The sequence below is a fragment of the Chlamydotis macqueenii genome, chromosome 22 (assembly GCF_036417535.1).
Source record: "Chlamydotis macqueenii isolate bChlMac1 chromosome 22, bChlMac1.mat, whole genome shotgun sequence".
Classification (NCBI taxonomy): Eukaryota; Metazoa; Chordata; class Aves; order Otidiformes; family Otididae; genus Chlamydotis; species Chlamydotis macqueenii.
The window spans coordinates 2,940,621-2,954,783 of NC_141577.1; positions in this window are offsets into that span (position 1 = coordinate 2,940,621).

Sequence of the window (14,163 nt, forward strand, 5' to 3'; positions counted from 1 at the left end):
AGACTGGGCGCAACATAAACCTGGCCCCAGCGGGGTGAGAGCGGGGGGCTCCCGGCCCCTTCCCCGCACCCCTGCACCCGCTCTGCGCTCGCCTGCTGCGGCGATGCGCGGTGCCCCGGGATGGGGCAGGTTGGGGTTCGGTCCCCATCCCCCTTCTTGACCCGTGTGGCACTCCCAGCCCCACCGCCCGCTGCCTTTGTGGGCACAGTGCGGACTTCGCCCCCCCAAAAATCCTGCTGCCCTGAGCGGGAAAAGGAGGGGAACGCGGGTGGCGGTGCAGCCAGGTCCTGCCGCCGCTTGGCTCAGCACGGTTTCAAATCACGCACCGGGACAGAGACGCCCTAATCCCGGGGGAGCGGGATGCCCGCAGCCCCCACCTCCCGCCTTTCCCAGCCGCGTGCTGCCCATTCCCGAGCCCCAGGATCCGCGGCGTCCCGCTGGCAGCCGCGTGCCAGGCACAGCCAGGACACGGCCAGCGCCGCCGCGGATGCCGGGGTGCGCGGGCCCCGGGGGTGCGGGGCCCCGGGGTGCCCCGGGAGGCAGATTAGGGTTGCTCAGGCAACGGGCACGGAGAAAGCCCGTCTGGATCGAGGCCGCCGGGGCGCACAAGGGTGTTTGTTTTCCGTATTAAGCGCCTGAGCAGGGGGGCATCGGAAGGCTAATCCCCCCTCAATGCCTTCCCTGGGCGAGCGGCCGCCGCGGGGCCGGACCCTCCTCCCAGGAATGCTGATGTGCTCTGCCCCACATGGGCGGGGGTCCCCTCCGCACCCCCAGGCAGGCAGGGCTGGGGTCTGCCCGCAGCTGGTCCCTGCCGTAGGCCGCGGCGAGCAGCTTAGAGCGGTCCCAAGGATGCTCCTGCCCACGGCTGAGCCTCGGCACACGGGCACCGGCCGGGGAGCGCTGGCACAAGGCAGAGCACGGCGGGGCCCCCGCTGCTGCGGCGGCTCCCACAGAAGCGGACCGGCCTCGTTGAACCGGAGCTCTCACCGGAGAAGCATTTCCTCCGCACGCAGACTCATTAGCCGGCGCAGACATTCCTCTGTCCCACAGAGCGAGCGAACCATCGGCTGTGGCCTCGCTCCGCGCCGGCCTCTCCCGCCTGTCATCACCCCCGCGCCGGCTCGCTCCTCCGTGGCCCCCACGTCTGCCCCTTCGGTGGGACGGAGCCCGGGGCACGGCCGTGCCACCCTGGCCGTGGATGCTCTGCTGCGCTTGGCCACGCACCGGCTCCTTCCCTCCGCGCGGCCACGCCGGAGCACCGGGGACACTCGCTTCGCCGTGTCCGCACAGTGTCAGGCACGTGGAGCTCCAGGGATGAGCGTGCCCACGAGGGCGCACACAGCCGGGACTTGTCCCCAGACACAGCTCGTCCTGGGACGCAGCTCAGCCTGGGCACAGCGGCGCAGGGCCGAGCTGTTGCTGAGGGCTCTCCTCCCCGGCGCGAGAGGGAAGCCGGGCTTAGCGCGGGATTTAGCGGCTCTGCTGCCTCTAACCTCTGGCAGCCCCGCGCCCGCCTGCCGTGCCAGGGCTCCACGGTGGCCCCGGCCTCCCGGGGCGGTGGGAGACGCCGCCTCGAAGACACTGCCGTCGAGCTCGCCGTGCCAGCGACCCTGAGCGAGTCGGCAAGGGCTCCGGCGCTGCGGCAGCACCGAGGCCCGGGTGCATGGGCACTGCTGCACCCAGGGGCTGCTCACGGGGTCCTGGGTTTGCTCCCCCCACAAAAGCCCCATCCCAGCCATCCTGCTGCTCCGCACAGGAGGAACGAAAGAGAGGGAGGAGAAATAATTCAATCTAGGGCTGAAAAATGCCTTAACTTAATTTTGGTGGGTCACGGACGTAATCGAATCAGCCCCGTGCATTGGAATATCGTTTCCATGTTTCCACAAGACGGATAATTGTGCTCTGAAAACCAGCCCTCAGTGCTCGGCAGGAAAATCTGCCGCGGGGGTGGGAGGGGGTCCGGCAACACTTCTGCAGAGCAGAGCCCCGTCATGCCGACGGCCGCACAGCCCAGTGTGCCCAGAGCACGGGAGGCTGCGCCCCGCCGGCCGTGGGGGCCGGTGTGCCCTGCGGTCCTCGCCGGGCTGGCTGGCAGCGCTGTGCCGGGCTGCGCCAGGGGGCCGGGGGGCATCGCCCCGGCTTTGCAGGCGGTGACGAGCAGGTGAGGGGTGCCCCGGCGGGGAGGGGGCCGGGCAGCGAGCGGCGGTGCCGGCACAGTGCGGGGCGAGCCGCAGCTCCGTGTGGAGCGTGGTGCCAGATCCCAGCCTTCGGGAACATTCAGTGATGGATTAAATGCAATCTGACTACCACTGTGGGAGGTTGGAGAGAATTACTTCATACAAATGCACTTTGGAAAGTATTTAGAGTCAAATTTTCAAAAGCCCCTGAACGATTTAAGAGCCAAAATCCCATTTTCCAAAGTCACTTAAACGAGCAAGAAAAGATCAGTAAAGAAAACACGCCGGCCAGTAAGGGCCTGGAGGGCAGCGGCTGCAGCGGCCACGGGCACGGCACCCCGGAGCGGCCGCGCTGCCGCACGCTGCGAGGTGCCAGCTCAGGCAGCGGCAGCCATCGGCCATCGGCCACCACAGCCTTCGCCCTGGGAGACGCGAGGCCTCCGAAAGCATCCCCCGGATTTCCACCGGAGGCTGGGGATGGGTGTCAGCAGGTGGGCTCGCAGGGGATGGTCCCACCAGGGGATGGTCCCAGCGGGGAATGGTCCCGCCAGCGCCTGGCTCTGCACCCACAGCCGTGGGGACACGGTGGCCACCGCCGGCTCCGTGCGCGGACCCGGCCAGGGCAGGAGGGGTCCCTGGCTGTAACGGGAGAAGGCAGAGCTGCAGCTGGGAACCGCGTGGCTCCTTCCCTCACCCCACAACCACTGCAGCCTCCTGAAAGCATCTCTAGTTCCCCGTTCAGCATCCTAATGAACCGCAGGGGCAGCTGGGACCCTCTAAGGCAGCAACCACGGAGACTCGACCCCCCCAAAGAGTAAATCCCGAAGCAATTAGCTTTGCAAGCTTCGGCCGGGCTGGGGAAGGTTCCACATTCCTCGGTGGCTATAAAGCTCTTTACTGGGATTGTTTTTCTGCGTAAGCCCTGCCCGGGGTACACATGGCCGTGGCTCCGGCTCCCAGCGCCTTTGGTGCATGTTGTAAAAAAAACACTCTCAGCGCGCCGACTTTGCTAGAGCAAAAAAAAAGAAGCCGGTTTATACGCTTCCCCCGATAGAAAGCATAAAGGATCTGAGACAGAATTCTTGCTCCAGGATCCTTTACAATTCCTGGAGGACATTTTTGGAAAGGGAAGGGTTGTATTTACTTTGGCAGCTGGCTCTGCTCGTATATACATACGCATGGAAAAACTGCACTCACCTAACGTTTCCACGGCTCCCTTTCCTGCAGAGCCGGCCCAGGTGGGAACCGGCGGCCTGAGACCTCTGTTTGGAAAGCCACAGAGGAGCTGAAGGTTAAACCTCTCCCCTCGGCGGCCCCGGAGGCTGCTCGCCCTTCCTGGGCAAGAGCTTGCCCAGAGCCAGCGGGCAGAGGTGGCCAAGCCCTGAGTAGAGCGGTGGGGAAATGCTGCTGAGGTTTGGGGCGCAGGAGGAGGAGGAGGAGGAGGAGGGCTGCTGGGCTGCAGGAGTTGGAGCAAGAGCAGGAGCAACGGCGTGTGATGTTTCCGGCCCCACGCTGCCGCGAGGGCGGCAGGGACCGGAGCGAGGTGGCCCCAGCAGCGGGGCATCCCCGCGGGCTCGGCCGAGCCCCAACTCACACAGGCAGCCGGGAGATGGGAGCGAGGGGTGAAGTGACCCCCGTCGCCGCTCAACACAGCAAATGCAAACCAGACGCAGGAACGCTGCCGCAGGGTATTGCTCGAAATAGCTCAGCGCCGGCCTCAGGATGCGGCGCTCACGCCAACAGCAGCAGCATCTGCTCCCGCGCCGGCTGCTCTTGTCCCTCGCCCACCACGGATGGCGACAGGGCAGCCTGCCCGTGGCCCCCGCAGCGGTGCCAGGGCAGGGAACTGGGGAGATTCCTGGTGAATTACCCCCCCAGGCTGCATTTTTCCAGAACACATCAATTCCCAGCTGCTTTCCGGGGGAGGCGTTGCAGCGCCATGCTCCTCGCCTACGGCTGCGATCCCTCGAGGGCAGCCGGGACCTGCGGCCGGAGCAGCCCTACCCACCCTTGCGCGCCAGGCTCCGTGTCCTGTCGGGGCAGGTGGGGATGCGGCGAAATGCGGCTTCCCAGGGAGCGGCAACACTGGCAAATGTGAAATCGCTGGAAAACGCGCTCCTGTCCCGCCTTCGCCTGACCCAAACCAGCTCCCCGGGGCTGGCAGTTTGGCGGCAGCGCTGGAGCGGCCATGGCAGCTCGCTGGCGGCTCGAGGCGATGGAGCTGGCACACCCAGGGCCAGGCACCGTCCCCGTGGTGCCCCGTGCCCGGTGTGCCCGCCACCACGCCCCTCTTCCCCCGCTGAGCCCCCAGCCTTCCCGTGGCTGCGGTGATTAATTCACCATCAGCGGGGTGGGAATAAATCCACTCGTTGGCACGTTGTAAATTCATCACGTGCTGGGGGGGCGCGCATTCCAGCCCACCATAAACACCCTTGGCTGCAAGCTAGTAAATCTGCCCGCAGAGGCGGTGGGTGGGGCGTCCGGGGGTCCCAGGGGCTGCCGCGTCCCGGGGCTGGTGTGACCCCGCAGCACCCAGCCGTCCCCAGAGAGGGTGGCTCAGGAGAGGGGCCCTCGGGAGCGGACTCGCCCGGCTGCCATCACCCTCCTGCTTCGCATCCCTCCTCTCTGTGCCGGAGCGGGTGCTGCCCTCTGCACGCCGCTCCCATGGGTGCTGGGGACCCATCCCACGGGAGGAGGGCAGGGTCCTGCAGCCCATCCGGGAGCCGCAGGGGTCCCGCACCCCGCACGCAGCAGCACGAGAGGAGGAGGTGTGCTGCTCCTGGCATCTCTGCTGCGCTGCTGAAACGTTTATGCAGTAAACTAGTTGTAAAAGAGAAAAAAAAAAACAAAACGTTTTATTATCCACCAAACAGCTGCTGCTTCGTTTTATGGGGGTCATTCTCCGAGGAGGGCCGGCCGGTGGAGCAGAGGCGCAACGCCCAGGTCTTGGCGGGCTCCAGGCTCCTGGCACCCACCAGCGCAGCCCCCCCGGACTCCCCCACCCCGCAGCACCGGGCCGGGCGCTGGGGACGGGAAGCGCACTTGTTGCTCTATGATTTTTATCGGCCACGCTATTGTTGGGGCTGTCAGCAGGCCGCCCCGGCGAGGCGGTGCGGGGGCCCTGCTGAATGGGCACGGGCGCGGGGCCGCGTCCTGCGGCACCCTGAGATCCGGCTGCGAGGCCGGAGGGTGCGTGAGCGGCTCCGGAGGGCAGGGCACGGGAGAGGGGGCCCGAGCTGGTTCCCATCACGTTCCCTGGGGAAAGGAAGCCGGGGCACGGCACAGCTTCCCATTCTCGGAGGAAGCCAAGCGCTCCGGACATGGCATCGCCAGCACCCAGAGCCACGGGGCAGGGTTGTGGGATGAGGGTGCCAGGGGATGTCGGGGGGCTGGGGGTGCTGCAGCCCCCAGCACTGCCCAGAGCCTGCCCCCCCCCCCCGAGTTGCTGAGGGGCTGGGGGTCCCTGGGCGTCGCCAGAGGATGGGGTCCCCGTCGAGAGGTGAGCACCGACAGGAATAAGCAGCCGTGGGATGTGCCAGCCCTTGGCCCCGGTGCTCCCCTTTCCTCCTGCTCCGTCACTTGTGACCCCCTGCTCCATCACTTGTCCCCCCTGCTCCATCACTTGTCCCCTCTGCTCCATGACTTGTGACCCCCTGCTCCATCACTTGTCCCCCCTGCTCCATCACTTGTCCCCTCCTTGCCTGCGCCGGAGGGAACTGCGTGGGCTCGGCTCGGGTGGCCCCAGGCCAGGGCTGGGGAGGGGGCGCGGGGGGCTGTGCCGCCTGCCCCGGCGCCGCACCGCGGCCGGCCCAAGAGCTCCCGGCAGCTCTATGAAATAATTTGTTATTTTAGTTGTAAAACAGGCGGCACAAGGGAAAAGCCAAGCGAGCCCCGCTCCCGTTAACGGCTCAACCTTTCCGCACCGGCAGGGACGTGCAGAGCAGCGGGCCCCTGCCGCCCCCTCACCCCCTTACCACCAGGACCAAGAGTTTAAATGCCAAATTACTGGGGCCGTCACCTCTCTGAGCAACTTTTGTGCAGGGCGAGCGTGCCGGAGCCACGCGTACACACGGAGGGCAGTGCCCGCGTGTCCGGGTGCCGGGGCTGGCACCCTGGCATGCCGAGGGGTCTGGCCTGGCTCGGCACGCGCCGGCACGGCGCTGCTCTGACCCAGCTGGCTGCTCCGGATGCCCAGGGCGTGTCTGGTTTTCCCAGTGTGAGAGCAACCGGACCCAAGCCCGGTGCTACGATGCCGCGGTGCCACGATGCCGCGGTGCAGGACTGGCCGCTGCTGGGAGGTCGGACTGGGAATGTTCACTACCACGGGCAACCCGAGGGGTGAGCAGTGGGCACCCCACCGGGGAGGAAGAGGAGGAGGTTTAACCCTTTCCGTGCCCAGGGATAAAATCTCCCTCTCCTACGCCCAGGGCGCACAGCTTGGCGTCGGGGCGGGGCGGGCAGCAGGACCGCGTGCCGGGTGAGGCGGGAAGGCTCCAGCGGAGCAGGCAGGGCAGGGTGAGGGCACACCTGGGGCTGACGCCCCCCCCAGGTGAGGGCTGTCTCCCGTGCCCTATATTAGGGGCTGAAAGCCCAGTCTGGAGCTGGCTGCTGGGCTGGGGTTGTGCCCCTGGTAAGGCTGGGGTGTTGTTGCTGGGGGCTTCCTTGGGGGCTTCTTTCTGCACAAGGCTTTTGTGATGCTGCCTTCCAGCCCAGTGCGGTGCTGGGGTCCGGGTGGGAACACCCGTGGGATTTCCTGAACCATCAGGGCTGAGCCTGGGCACGTGTGGCACAGCTGCCTGGGGAGCAGCCAGGATGGAGCTGGGACAGGCGCTGTCCTGGGAAGCATCCAGGTGGAGACTGCTGCTGAGGACTATCTAGGGTCCTGGGTGCGGGGGTCTGGCTGGCCTCTCCAAAGCACAGCCTGGGGCAGTGGCTCAGGACTCTCCCTTGCAGGGGGCTGTGCCTGAGTCAGGTAAAACCCAGCGCTGCCTGCCCTGGGACAGCCCAGTCCTGGCTGCGCAGCACCCGGGCACCCTGCGGTCGCCTTCCTGAGCAGCAGCCTTGAGTGGAGCCAGCGCAGCTCAACTTTTATCCCAGCCCAAAGTCAACATGGAGACTTTTCTGTAGGCACGGGGAACTGGGTGAGGGAACTGTGGGGTGGAGAAGGGTCCTTTCCTTGATCTGCTCTTGCAGTCACGGAGCTGAGAGCCTCCAGCTTGTTTGGGTGTAGGCTGGAGGGAGCGATGCACCTGTGTGGGCTGTGCCTGCCTGAGCCCTGCTCAATTAATGAGAGCTGGTAACGACTTCCTGCTGATAGGATGTAATGTCCTTTGGGAACCAGCAGCCTGACATGTGTCCTTTCCTCTTCCCAGCGCAAATACAGGGACACGGCTGCAGTAACCCTTGGCCCCAGGGCTGGACATACCCCACGGACACAGGTGGGTGCTGGCGGTGGCTCCTGGGTGTGTTTGCTTCATCCTCCTTTGGCTGGGGGGGGACTGGAGCAGCTGGGAGCTTTGGGTGAGGGTATGAAGGGAGGGGTGAAGGGGTGGCTCCCAGGGCTGGGGCCAGGCACAGCTCAGGCAGGATCCAGCCGTGCTGCGGGGCACCGGAACCCCGGATGCTCAAACCTTGGCACTCGCCAGTGGAGGTGGCACGTGGCTGGTAAATCAGCATCGCTTCGCCTCGGTGCCGGGACAACCAGCTCCCGGCAGGGCTGCACGGGTGCTGGGACAGACTTCCCGCAGCTGAGCTTCCAAGGAGGTTAGCCGCCCCGGGAGGGGGGACACGGCCGGGCGGGCACTGCTGGGGGCAGGCGTGGGTGTTGATTGATTTTTGGCATCTTCCCCGGCCTCAGGGTTGGGGGGGACCTGACGTGCCCCCTCCTGTCGCTGCAAGTGGGAGCCCCCGGGGTGCAGCAGGGTCTCAGCAGGGCCCTGCTCAGGGATCTTGACCCCCACCCAGCAGAAACCGTGCCGGCTCTGCGTGCCGGTACGGACAAGGGGTGCAGCAGAGCGTTTCCTCAGGATCGTTCCCTGAGATCCCATGGGATCTCGCAGTGATGCCGGGGCAGCCTGGCCGTCCCTCTCGGAGTCTGGCAGTGCTGCGAGTGCTCCCGGGCCATGCAGGCAGCGCCCCTCCCCGCTGTCAGGTTTTAGACTCTAGTCCTCAAAAATGCAAAAAATGCAATGGGAATCAAGGTTGGCCTGAAGATTTTTGATCTTTTCGCAATTGCTGCAGTATTGCTGTAAGTACATCCAGATGGCCGCAGACCACACAGAGGCAGCGCGCCCCGCCGCCGCCGGCACGGCCACCTTCGGGCCACCGCGTCCCGTGACGCCCGGGGGCCTTTGGGACGTGCCGAGGGGGAGCACGCAGCGGGTCGAGCTGGGTGTCGTTAGGGTTAACCCAAGCGGGTGGCTGCGGGGTGACCCGTCCCCCGGGGCTGGTGGCTTGCTGCGTGGCTCCAAGGGACGCTGCGGCACAGCCACCACCTTGGCTTGTACCTGGGGCGAGGATGCGACCTCCAGCGAAGCCTTGCGAAGCGTAACGGGGAGCCGAGCGTCGTGTAGCCGAGGCTGTAGATCAGCTGCTGAGAAGTGATGCTGAACTATTGAACCCGCCGGCTGCGTCCCCTCGGCTCCTGGTGCAATTCCCGCGATGGGCTCCTCGGTCGCTGCCCGGCTCGGCGAGCTGGTTTGCTGTTCGCTTGGCCTGAGCGCGGCTGTTGCTGAAACTTCAAATGGGAGGGACGAGGATGGGTGTAACTTGTTCCAGGTGAGCCGCTGCGTCTGCAGAGAGCCGGAGTGGGGCGGACCTGGGCTTGTTTTGGTGCTTTTGCTGTGCTCAGAGCTGAGGAGGAGGAGGGATGGATGGAGGCGATGGCTGACACCAGCAGTGTGAGGCTGGTGGGTGTTCCCGGGGTGCCGGGTCCCTGGATGCGGTGCAGCAGAGCCGCACTCGGTGCACGTGTCCCGGCGCTGCTGCCCATCCTCCCTTCCCCGCTCCCAGAACTGGGGGACAAGCCACACTAAGCGAGCGGAGAGGCCGGTTTTAACCCACCGCTCACTCCGCTCCTGCAGAGCCGTGGTGGGAGCAGCGCTGGCGGGAAGATGCAGGTGCCCGGATCAGAGGGAAGGACAGGGCTGGGGTCCCTCCCAGGGTCCCTCCCGCCCGCGCAGGCTCCTCCGCAGCACCCGGGTGCTCCGGCTCCGACTCCTGGTCTTGCTCCTCGCAGGAGTGGGGACGTGTTTACCCAAAGCTTGCTCCTCAGGGAACAAACCCACGGTGGCTTTTGCCAAAAATGAAGAACATTTTTAGGGAGATCAGAATTTCCTTTTCCGAAAGCCAGTTTCCGTTTAGAAAAACGTGTTTTCACCAAAAACTGATGCCCAGTTCTCTTCTCTGTGGTCTAGCCGAGAGCAGAGGACAAAGTGCCGGTGGTGCGGGGCCGGTGCCCTGCCCAGCTCTGGTTCTCCCCAGCGGCAGCCGCGCTGACCGGGGTGAGGGGCTGCTCCCACCCACCAGCCGGCATAGCCCCAAAGCTGCCCTGGCTGTACCTGGCGGGGATGCTCCCGACACCCGGCGTGTTCCTCTTCCTCTCCATCACCCGGAGGAAGGTCGCGGTCCTGTCCCTGCTCCTCTCCTCACCTCCGGTCTCGGCCCAACACCAGGGGCCGGTGGCTGTGCTCTCCCTCCCCTCCGCTGCCCACCAAACCGAGGAAGTTGCAACCACAGAGCTCTTGAAAGCATTTTTTTGGTGGAGACCACCGGTACTGAGAGATTAAAATTGCTGTTGTTTCTTCCATTACTCAGCTTTCCTGAATTATGGGGTGTAATACTCAGGGAGTGGGAATAATTAGGGGAGAACAATGGCAGGCTTGAAGGCTTAAATATGCCTGTGTGGTACTCCCAGCCAGTCCAGCCTGCTGTCACATTTCTCTAGGCCTCCATTTTCCACAGCCCGTGCCAAGCCGTTTCCACTATGGGTACCCGCTCCTCAGCTTCCTCATTCCTCCGGCTCCGCTCTCCGGCAGGGCTGCCCTGCTTAACGCTCTGCTCCCCGGCTCCCGGCCAGCCGGCACCCACGGCAGGGCTCCCTGTGCCCTGCCCGGCTGGGATGCTGGAGCATGGAGGATGCTGGAGCCTGAGTGATGCGGGATCCTGGGGTAAGGGGATGCTGGAGCCCAGGGCAGCCCCCGTTGCCTCCTCGCTCCCTCCAGGCTCCTCCGCACCAGGCAGGCAGAGGTCCCACCGGGTTGTTTCGGTGCTCCATGCTCGAGGAAGCCGCTGGGTTTCTCCCCTCCGCGGGGGATGCCCCTCCAGCTCCTCAGTGGCATCTTTCTCAAGCGCCTTCCCAGCAACGGCTCACCGGGGAGCCCGGGGGAGCGACGGCGGCCGCTGCCGGGGAGCTTGGACAAGAGGCTGTGATGGCAGCGCTGGCCCTGGGGTGGGACGCTGGCTCCGGCTGGGGCACGGGGTGGCTGTGGGGAGCTCCCTACCCAGCAGTGGGACGGGGATGCGGAGCCACAGCCTGGGGCAGAGCCGGCCCCGTGCCCGGAAACTTCTCTCTGAGCTCTTGGATGGCAGCGCTAGCAGTAATTAAAACAAAATCAATATTTTTTTTTTTTCTTCTGGAAAAAGAGATGTTGTTCTGGCAAGCACTTTCCCTGAGCGAGCTCTCATGTCTCGGCTGCCCGCGCGTGACGGGCAGGGAGAAGCCAACGGGATCCCGGGGCCGAGACAAAACTCTGGGGCTTTGCTTTGCTCGGGGAGGGGATGGGTTTTAAAGTTTCGAATCGCTGTGCCCCTCTCTCTATTAACGTAACCGCTTGGAAGCCTTGACCGCAGCCCGTTCCCTGCCATCCAGGCATCCAGTTCGGTCCCGCTCGAGGGAAGGTGCTGGGTTTGGGGATGGGCTGTGTCCCGGGGGGCTCCTGCCTGGTCCCCGGTTGGTGCCATCTGTGCCGCTGGCGTGGGGGCTGGCAACAAGTGCTTTAAAACCAACCCCCAAACCCAGCCATGCCGGGCTCCGCAGGGCTCGGGGAAGGTCACCCGCGGGGGCGAGGAGCTGAGCGCACGCCTACGCCGTGTGCTGACCCTGTGCCAGCCATCGAACGGCCTTTAGCATCCCACAGCCCGGAGCCAGGGCTGCCCGGGGGGCTTCAGCAGAACCTGCAAGGGGAGATGGTGGCCGAGCCGGAGGGATGCGGGTCCCTGGGGCTGCCCCAAGTAGCCATGCCGGCCCCCAGCTGCTGCCCAGATGTGCGGGACCCGGTGGTGGCTCCTGGGGCTGGCCGGCACCCCAGCACGTGCTGACAGGGCTCGGGCTCGCGACTCCTCTGCCAGAGGCGGCTCGTAGCCAGGTGACCGGACGGGCTAACGGCAACCGGGAAAGGACTCACGGGTGGCCGAGCCGCTCTCCCCGGGCACCGCTGCAGGACAGGGCGCTGAGGGTTTGAAGGGCCGCAGGGAAGATTTAATGTAGAAAGCAGCAGCTTTTGGGGGCAGCTGAGAAGGGGCTGCGTTGCCTGGGGTGAGGGGGAAAGCTCCGTCCCCGGGTTTGTGAGCCCAGGGCAGCCCAAACGCAGCGGGGATGGGCTGAGAGCAGCTCCCACCCTGCGACAGGTTTGATGCCCTTCAGAAACCCAGCTCAGGGAAACACAGACCGTTTCCGCAGCTCCCTTTTAAAACTATTTTAAAAGAAAACAAACATTTCCCATCAAAACGCCTGCCTGTTCCCGGCCTGCGGCTGAAGGGCTCGTCACGGGCCAAGGCTGCTCGACACCAGCAGCTTCCCCGGCCGCCCCCGGGCAAACCCGCCCGAGCTGGACTCTCACAGCTTCGTTTGTGTTTGGTAATTGCCTGGAAATCTTGTGAATTTTGCAGAAAGTTGGACAGGCTGGAGCAGTGCTCCCCTGCTCTCTGCAGGGCCTTTGTTTTTGGGATGCCGTACGGCTTCCAGAGGGGACCGGTGCCGCTGCCGGCGGGACAATAGTGGCTGTGGTTTTAATTACTGGAGTTCGGTTGTGTGGAGCGGAACGAGAAACCGAGGGCAGCAAAACGGCAGGGAGAAAGGCGGGAAGGACGCTCGCTGGCCGGCTGCCTGACAGGAGGCGTGGTGGGGGCGGCTGGACCGTCCCGCGCCCGGGACAGCAGCAGCGTCCTGGCCGGGTCACGGCGCGGGGGCAGGAACGATGGCGCTGGTGTCAATCCGTTCTCGGATTGTCGCGCCGTCGCCCAGGGCTGTCCCTTCCCATCACAGCTTGGCACCAGCTGCCGCTGCCTAAAATGCCGCGTGCGGAAACGAAACGCCGCGCGGTGACTGGGGAGCACAGACCCGACCGGGTGCAAGGGGAAGGGGGACGCTGAGGCAAAGAGGATCCCTGACCCGGACCCTCCTCATCCCAGCACGCACTGCCCGTCCCAGTCTGTGCCCGGGAGCGGGGACGTTTCTCGCTGCGTTTCCATTCTCCCAGCACTTTAACAGACGCCCTCGCTGCAGCGTTGACTCTCAAAGGGCTGGACCGGCTCCGCGGCCGGGCAGAGCGTGGGAGGAGGGTGCCTGGCCCGCTTCGGAAACACACAAAACAATAAAAGAGGAACAATGGAGCCTCTTTCCCTTCACCCGAAATACCGACGCCACCAAACTGTGGCAGAGGTCCGAGCGGTGCTGCTGGGGTGGCTCTTGTGTCCCCCGGCCCCAGGGGAGCTGCAGACACCTCCTCCTCTTCCTCGGCCCTGGCGAAGGATGCTGCAGGAGGGCAGGTGCCAAGGAGCATCGCCAAAGGGCTGCCAAGACCCGGCACTGCTGCTGGTGGGCATTCCCGGCTTCGGAAACCCTGTCTGGGCTGGGGCAGCAGTTTTGCAGCGTGGCTGCACCTTGGGGAAGGGTTTTGCGGGGTGCCTGGGTTGGCTGAATGTGTTTTGCAGCTGGCACAGGGGACCAGAAGGGTTTATAAAAGCATCCACGTACCCAAACTTGTCAGGCAGAGAGCGCGTTTCTGTGGTGCCGGCTGTGGAGAGATGCTCAGCTGAGCTGGGGGTCAGCCAGAGCTGGGGGTCTCATACCCCATCCTCTTGCCTGGCCCTGGTGCTGCCAGTGACCAACAGGTTTCTTTTGGCGCACGGCGGCAGCAGGCGCTCGGGTATGCGGGGCTGGAGCACCCCGAGGGGCTGGGGCTGAGCATCTCGGGCGTGTGGGGCTCGAGGGGGCCGTTTGTTGGGCTGCGAGCAGATGGTGCCAGCCTGTCCCCACTGGTGCTGTCCCCTCCTCAGCTGCTTGGGGCCCCCAGCACCGTGCCGGCCCTGCTGAGGAGCTGCCGTCCCCGGTGCACGAGCCCTTGCGGGTGAAACCTCCTTCGCACGGCCCCAGTGAGCACCCGGCACCCTGGCCAAGCACATCTGGCTGAAAGCTGTGGGAGCTGCCCCGGCAATGAGGACACCAGTCTGGAAACGCTTCTCTCCTGGAGAGATTCCCCCACCCCATCCCGGCTCCTCTCCCAGCACCATCCCTGCCCCGTCAGCGGATGCCAGGCCGTGGGGTCTCCAAAGGGACAGCCCCGGGTCTGCCACCCACCCCTGGTTTTGGTGGCAGGAGCAGGGCTGGGAGCTCTGCTTCCCACCACGGAGGGGCGAAGGGACCGGCCACGTGCGGGTGGGATGAGGGTGCTGTCGGCACGAGGCGGCTGGGTTGTCCCCACGTTGGGGAGGTGAACGGGTTTAAACCCTCGAGTTAGACCCTGGTGAGTCACACACGGGACTTCGGCTCCCGCCAGCGCGCACCGTCAGGACACCGGCCAAAGTCCCGCTTACCTGTAGGGGGGAACTGTGATGGAGGAGGGCAAGGGCTGGAAAAGCTCCTTCCACCCTCGGTGGGCACCGCCACAAGTGAATCTCCTGTGACCTGTTGCGCTGGGAGCCGGGGATGGGGTTGGGATGCAGCTCTGCGGCTGGGACCTGGGGTCTGGGCGATGCGGGGTCCGTC